Here is a 9,137-nt window from a genome sequence, read left to right as displayed (position 1 = left end):
AAATTTATATAAAGCTTTATCAATATGATTGTTTGTATAATATTTCATTTATTACACAAAATGCAAAAATAAAATTAATAATTTTTGTCATTTTTAGGTTAGGTTGGCGTATATGAGACACTTGGCATGTTCACTTCGTACACTATACGTCTCTGATTATTAATAACAAATTTTCTTTTTATAATTAATTAAAAATTATCCAAAAAACAAATAATTAAAGAAAAAATATATTATATCCCTTTGTTAAATAAATAAAATTTATAAAATGTCAATGTGTCATTTATATTAATAATAATAAAAAATATATGAAACAATGTGACTTTTGTTTCATATATTTTCTATTATAAATTGATTTTAAATGTGTAAATAATATTTAATATCGAAGCTATTGAAACAAGTTTACAAACTATTTGTTACATTCTGATTTTAATTATTAATTTGTATTTACGACTCATTAATATAATTATATGTTTTGAGTATTTGGTAAAATTAATTAACTACAGATAATTAATAATAGATTAGCTTGGTAACGGAAATTGATGATACAGCTCGACATAACGACCTCGTGTGTAAATAAACGTAAGCTATGAACTATGTATTTCCAAAATTTTCTCCAAATCTCGTCCGAAAATAACCGGTCAAATACTTTGATGTTTGAACAAAGTCGTAAATATGTTTATATTTATGTTTACATAATACTGGCACGTTCGGAGATCTGCGGAGCTCAGCAGTTCAGAGTCGATGCGGCGCCCAGTTTGGTAATAATCGCGGTCCAAGAATGACCCATGTTTGATAAGTGTTTTTGAGAATAAATATTGGACGGAATCGCCTTTAAGGCAGAGGTGGCGCACGTGCCCTATCCTAGTGCGTACTAACTGATACTTTGTGAACATTTCCATTATCGACAAACTTGTAATGGACCATTACCGATCGTAGTCTTCGTTTTTTTATTATTTCTTTTTGTTTTTCTCGTCGAACGTCAAAAATTCGTTATCCGTTAATTTTCTTTCTTCTGTAAAACGCTTTTGGTTCCCGGAAGGTTTGCATAAATCTTTCAGCCGTAAAACGCAATATGCAGTGCGTTAACGTTTTGCCGCATTGTCTTCAGATGGTCATAAAATATTTATGGTTGTGCTAGAGAAATTGGCTGAAGAAAAAGAAGAAAAAACAAGAGGATTTGTACAGTCGTGCAACATACATTTTCGTACGGACTATTAACAATTTAATTACATTGTAATCTTTCATTCGCATCGCTTCTATTCGAAATACACACATCCATCGATATTTTTCGTTTACGTAATCGCCGCAGTTATGTTTTCGCTTATTATCCAATCTCATAGATAGAGCGATTTCAGATATTACAAAAATATTTGTCACTATTTCTGAGAAAATCTTGTTATTCAATTATTAATTAATAGATTTATATAAATTTTTCACATTATTTTGCACATTTAATCTGATATTTTGACCTTACGAAAATCAGGAAGTCACGAAGGCATATTTTTTGTTTGAATGTACATTAAAAACATTGAAAAATATGAATTATTCTAAGAACAATTAAGAACATATCGATATTAACATTTAATAATCATTGAAAAATTTTCTACAGGTTTTTTGTTCCAAAGAATTTTAATACTTCTCAGAAAATATTGTTATTAATTAAATCAGTACTAAGTTTATATAACTTTTTCACATTATTTTAATATATAATGCACAATATATGAGAATTAACTTGTACCAAAAATTAAAAATTAGAAATAATTTTAAATTTGGAATAAAATCAAATTTAAAATAATAAAACAACAAAATCATTAGTATGTTTAGTATAGAAATACCTCACATAGTGCGTTTTTGATCAATACAATTTGAAAATTTCAAATTAAATTATATTTTAATTAACAAAATATAAATAAAATCTAAATAATTAGTACACAAAATTCTCTTTTACAATGTTTCTATGTACATAATTCCTCGATTAGTCTGGTTTCAAAAAGTCTCGGATATTTGCAATTATCCTCACATTTGCAATTTTATCATCAATAAACCCTTTTTAATTAATTCTACTTTGTAAAAACATAATATTTGTGTTTTTAATTTTGTAGCTATATTACTCAAACTATGTAAATTTTTATACATTTTGGTAGTTATAATCATAATCTTAACATAACCTTTTTTATACTAATTCCATGGCAAATTTTATATTTGTGACAGGTTGTAAATAAAATCTTATATAATTTTTGCACTTTTTTTATATAATAAAATTAATAATATAATAAATTTGTAGAATATTGGAGCTTCGTCAATATCTAAATCTGTTTGAAACCGAACTAATCGAAAAATAGGTTTGTCAACATTTTTTTATTTTTTGTTTAGAAATTTTCAAACCGTACAATAGAATTTCCAGACTTATCGAAGCCGGACTATGCGAGGTATTAATGTATATTTTTTGTAATCTTTGAAAATTTGATGTATTTCAATAAGAAATATTACTAAAAAAGTAATTTTAACAGACGAAATCTAATTCTATATAATAAAATGTATATGTTATTAAAGATGTATTCCCATTAAAAAATAATCACCTGTTTGCGTATTCCATGTTTATATCTTTGATACGTTGCGTAAGATGATTATCTCCGTAAGCTCCTTATACAATTTTCCGTGTTGAGGATTTAACGTGGCTGCTCGGCATCTCATCGATTCGATACGAAATAAGTAACAAAATGAAAAAAAATACGTTATTCGAGCAGATGCGTCTTCCTAGTTGGCAAACAAATAACAAGATACCTTCTGAAACATTCATGAAACGGAACTGCATATAATATGTTTCCACACTAGTAATAGAATGAAACGCGCAGCGCTTTCGACTGAAAGAGAAGAACAAAATAACGCATTCTCACACGAAAAACGGATGTAATTTATTTTATTATACTTTTATCGAGTGGTGTAGGTTCGGGGATCTGAAGAAACAATAAGCACGAAATTGCGCTTTCCTTTCGTGAAGGATTTCAACGATTTACAATAGGAAGGATGTATTATCATTCGATTTGTCTTTTTGTTTCTTCAGGTTTGTGTTTTTCTTCTTGTTTATTGTTTCCTATATAAAAAGCAGTAATCAATTTTTCGCTCAGTATCTAGGATAAAGTGATATACTTGTAGGCGATGTAAAAACAATTTATTTGATAACAATCAGAACAGTTGCTTTGTAAAGTGTTATCTAATTTTAGTGATTAAAAATTTAATTAATTTTTCACATACAGGACAAATTATAATATTTTTAAGTAAGACAAAATCTGTTATATTTATGTGGGAAATACTATGGAGAAATTTGATAATGTTTTATTATTTGTATTTTTAACTGTATTCTAGATTTGAAATTTAGGTAAATTTAGGTAGTAGGTAAAGTACTAAATAACACTTGAGAATGGGATTTTCAGTACTCTAAAGTACTTTTGTTGCAGAGTATAACTTATTATATTGATTTATAATAACTTATTCGAAACGCACTTGGAACGTAATAACATAAATAGATATTTTTTAGGTATTCTATGATAAAATTGATAAGTTTTTAAAAATTAGTAAATAAATAAATTATAAATAGACTATTTTTGATAAGTGTAATTGGCGATGATAAATATATCAAAATTGTTAAATATAATTAACTATTCTGAAAGGTTGTGAAATTTCTATGTACTAACTTTTTCATGTTAACTAATGTTTTTTATTAAATTCATAACTATTTGTAATACATTAATATAATAATAAATATAATTTCTGAATCAAAATTGTCATTGCTGAGTAGGGGTATGGTGTTGTCGTTGTGGAGTCTCAGTAGTTGGGAATTAAATAATTCAATTGGTTAAAACAAGTTTATTATAATTGGTACTCTTGGGGTCCCTTTCCAAGACAGTTTAATCGACAGATTGACTAAGACTATACTCATCTTAGGATTTTATGAGACTATGCTCGTTATATTAACGTTTTACTGAGACTATGCTCATCATATTAACGTTTTACTGAGACTATATCAATCTTTGAAGGTTTTACTGAGACTAATTCTAAATACTTATATTACTTACAAAGTTAATTCTTATTAATACAGGTTGGGAGTTGTGATTGGGAGTAGGGTTTGTTTATTATAAGACCGGGACAAATTCCTATGCATTTGTTTATTTGAAGAAGATGATCGATTACGATTGTACATGTAACGATCTTTATGTTTATATTAAGGACTTGAATTTGGAGTAAAGGTATAGGAGTATCAATTGAAATGTTTACGCTTGGTCCCCTTTGTTTATATTAAAGTGTATCGAACTGGAATCACGGTAGAGATTCCTTTATGCTAATGTTTATGTTTATATAATAATGCGACTAAGAGACGCCTTGGATGTCTCTAGTTCGTTAATACACTATATTAATAATAACAATTACAATAATAATTATTGGACACAACAGTCTGTTATTACAGCAACACTGCAGAGCAAGAACTAACGTACACAAAAACAACTTCCTTCTGCCGCAATCAATACAACATTAAGTGTCATAGATGGGGGAAAGAAAATATAGATGTGGTATCAATTCTTAGGAAATTGGTGTATTTTTTACACCGGCGCGAAGTAGTTAAGGGTTCAAAGAAAGCTTGGTAGGCATCAAATTATTTCTGTCACTTTAGGGCCTTCTTAAATATAGAAGGAAACAAAGTGTATTTTAGACTTGATATTTTATATTACTAGTAAGCCAAAAATGCCACTAAAGTCATAACTAAGATAAATGTTTTTAATGGAGAAGTTGTTTTAACTGAAAGAACTGCGGGAAAATTATTAGATACATTTAGAGTTGGTGATTTCAGCCTTAAAGGTCTACTAGTAATAATGATAAATTCAAGACATTGATCGATAATGACCAGGCACTACACGACACGCAAATTAACAGAGAACGAGTGAGCACGACCATTTTTAAAGCTTGGTTACATAAACCGTTACGATGTATGAGTTCCGCACAATTTAACTGATATAAATCATAACAAAACCAGCCCTTATGTGTCTTTTACTATCCTACAAAAATTGTTGCAGCTAGACTGAGTTGTATTACTTTACATGCAGTATTCAGCAAACAGTACACATTCCGATTTCCGTTCAATTTTTAGTCGACATAAAAAAAATCACCTGCATTTTTTTTCACGAAAATCTTATAAATTATGGGAGCATTCAATATTTAAGTTATGTTAAAATTGAAGAAAGGAGAATAGATAAAAATGGTGTATATATTATTAAAAATTTATATATCGATATATACAAATTTAGATTATTAATTTTTGTGAAATTTTGTTTTCTTTACTGTGTTTACGCATCTTTTTGATTTAATTTCAAATTATTGGTTATGTTATCATTTGATTTGTCCTTGGTTTATTTTAATTTTGCTTTTGTGTTTTCTTATTGTTTGCTTGTTGTTTTCTTATAAAATATAAAAGAAGGTGATCTGTTTTCCGTTCAATATCCAGGACAAAATGTAACACACGCAGGTGAGGGGAAATCCGAGTTATTTACTAACAATGGGGACATCGCTGTTTATCGGATCTACTGAATCGATGAGACATTGTATACATGTTACTAGACGTTGTAATGGTTGTACAGAAGAGGGAAAAAAATATAAAAATAAACGAACAGTTGTGTCGTAGAAAATGAAGAACGCGAAAGGAAATTAAAGAAATACATATAAAAGGCATTTTTGCGCGACGTTTTAATGCGTACAGTTTTCAGTTTTATAGCCGACTGCACAATAAAATTATTATTCTTTAATTGAGCCGACATGAAATTGCTCGGTCGTTATTCTTAATACCTGCAGACCTATCCATGGGCACGGAGAGACGACCGAAACTCGTTTTCGAAACAATTATTACAATGCTTATATATATACACAACACAAAAATAAATTACAGCATTTCCTCGCATAGTGCGGACAATCGTAATAGCCCTCACCGTTTGAAACAGTGACGACTAATTGAGAACATTAACACAGCACAAAATGTGACTTGAATTGATAAATATCTTTATGTACTAATTGTTTAGAATTTATTTTTTCTTAATTAAAATTAAGTTTGTTTTTGAAATTTTCAAACCGTAAGTGAAATTGCACTGATTGCACCGCATTATGTGAGGTATTAAAGTACAATAATACTTCACATAGCGCTTGGTCCCTTCAATAATGATAAAACCGGACTAATCGAGAAACTAAATATAAACAAAAAATAAACGGTACAATAACAACATTTTGTGTACAAATTAGTAATTTGTTCAATTATTTTTATTTTTTGAAATTTTTAAACCGCATTAGTGAATTAGTACTAATCGAAACCGCAGTATGCGATGTCTTGCTTTACATTAATACCTTACATGGTGCTGTATGCTAATGGTTTTGCCAATAATAATAAAATCGGAGTAATCGACAATCTAAATATATACAAAAAATAAATAGTATCTAATAATGATAAAACCGGACTAATCGAGGAACTAAATATAAACAACAAATAAACGGTACAATAACAACATTTTGTGTACAAATTAGTAATTTGTTCAATTATTTTTATTTTTTGAAATTTTTAAACCGCATTAGTGAATTAGTACTAATCGAAACCGCAGTATGCGATGTCTTGCTTTACATTAATACCTTACATGGTGCTGTATGCTAATGGTTTTGCCAATAATAATAAAATCGGACTAATCGAGGATCTAAATATATACAAAAAATAAACCGTATCCAATAATGAAAAAACCGGACTAATCGAGGAACTAAATATTAACAAAAAATAAACGGTACAATATGAAAATTTTGTGTACAAAGTTTTAGAATTTTTGATTTGTTCAATTATTTATATTTTTTGAAATTTTTAAACCGCATTAGTGAATTAGCACTAATCGAAACCTCACTATGTGATGTCTTGCTTTACACTTACATGGTGCTGTATGCTAATGGTTTCGCCAATAATAAAATCGGACTAATCGAGGATCTAAATATATACAAAAAATAAACCGTATCTAATAATGATAAAACCGGATTAATCGAGGAACTAAATATAAACAAAAAATAAACGGTATCCGACTAATCGTGGAACTAAATCCACACAAGAAATAAACCGCACAAAAAGAGACTTGACTGTAAGAAAAAAAGTTGATTTATATATATATATATATTGTGTATTTATTTTCATTAATTCGTTTATTTTGAGATATTTATACTTATTCCGGACTGTTGAAGCCGCATTATTGCTGTCAAATATTTAAAATTTACAAACAACAACAATATCAGCAATTACAACATTATTATAATAACAGACGAAATAAATGTGCTGTTGCAATGAAACTTTCTTACTTGCATTCCGTTACGAAACGCATTGTATGCAATGCGGCTCATTTCAATACATGTGTAATTGACAATTTTCAAATCGTTTTCAACTCAATTTTGCTTCCACACAATGTTCCTTTGAAATTTATAGAAATTACGTCTCGCAATTCAATTCCGCGTTTTTTTTTTCTCTCTTTATAATGAGTTTTCTTTCGTGTCACTTTTCAATATAATTGAATTCCAAGAAAATTAATAGTATTCGTATAATAATTAAATATGTTTATTTCCATTAGAAATTTTAGTATCAATTGCTATTATATTTAAGAAAAATCACATTAAATCTACCGATCATAATCTGTTAATTATCAATTTTCTATACAGATGTTAAGCAATAGCGAGGATTCAATATAGTTCGGTTTAAAAAATTTGAAAAAAATTAAATGTTTGTGCGGTTTATTTTTGTATGTATTTAGTGCCTCAATCAGTCATGTTTCAAACAGTCCGAGGTATTGCCGTAATTGATCACCCGCACTATGCGAGGTATTGTTGTATTTCAAGACCATAAGATTACACTAAATAAACTTGAAAATAATTATTTGAATTCGAACATCACGCAAATATCACAATATTTGGAATCCATCCAAGTAATAGCCTTCACAGATGTTGCTTAACTTTTTTTAATCTGTCATCAACATTAAATGATAACTGTAATTCATCTATTGTATTATATACTGGGTGCGTAAGGTATTTGAGGACATCATTTTTTCTTGGTTGTACTGCATTCTAGTAAATTCTACTTTTAATGTTAGTAATTTAAAAGTAATGGCAAAACCCTACATGACTAAATGATTGAAAAGATATGCGTTTTTGGGTGAGAGGTCAATGCTAGCGCTGCTAGTGTTAGAGTAATGTCTGCTTTGAATCAAAATCATTCAAGCTTGTCGACGATTTAAATCTCGTATAGAGGTGCTTTTATTGATTGATTTTACTAAGAAATATTATATCTTCAATCCTTAAAATTTTTCAGAAATAAAATTTATTTCTTTTGTAGTATTTGCTAATTTATTGGCGAGAATAAATCTGTCTTTAAATAACTTACACACCCTGTATATATATGTTATTGACTTTATATTATTTAGTCCCCATTTTCTAGAAATTCTAGAATTAATAAATAACATCTAAGCTCAATCAATAGGTTTCGAAAATTTATTTAATGAAGATGATGGTTTAAGTTTTATGTAAGTTAATAGTTTATTTAACAAAAAAAAATCTTTCCATTTTGTATACGAATGTACGAATGTTTATGGGAGCGGATCCTATTTGTTAGTCACATTTATATAAAAATCTAATTTAAATTTTATTTTTCAGTTCCGGTTCAAAGTCTATAATATATTAGATTTTTACTTGAAAATGGAATACGTTTCATCTTAAAGACGACCTTATATAATATGCCTCTATCTACTTTAATTTATCATTTTGCGGATTTATATTCTACTAGGTTTTAACATGTAAAGTTTTGCAATTATAATGAAAATGTTAGACATTATATAATATTTTAAAATAATATGTGTAGAAAATTTGTTTATTATTTTCCTTCATATCTCTTAATGTTTTAAATATTATAATTATAATCATTTGTGTAATAGTTTTTTGATTTAAGGAGACTTAACTATTGATAAACAAGTAAATAATTGAGCCCAAATACAATTTTGTTTAAGACTCTCAAATAGTGATACTACCTGCCATCTAGGACCCTCGATTGTATGTGAGTAAGAATCACAAAGCATCATATCAACTAA

Source organism: Nicrophorus vespilloides, unplaced genomic scaffold, assembly GCF_001412225.1.
Source record: "Nicrophorus vespilloides isolate i.1.1-1 unplaced genomic scaffold, Nicve_v1.0, whole genome shotgun sequence".
Taxonomy (NCBI): Eukaryota; Metazoa; Arthropoda; class Insecta; order Coleoptera; family Silphidae; genus Nicrophorus; species Nicrophorus vespilloides.
This window is presented reverse-complemented; position numbering follows the sequence as displayed.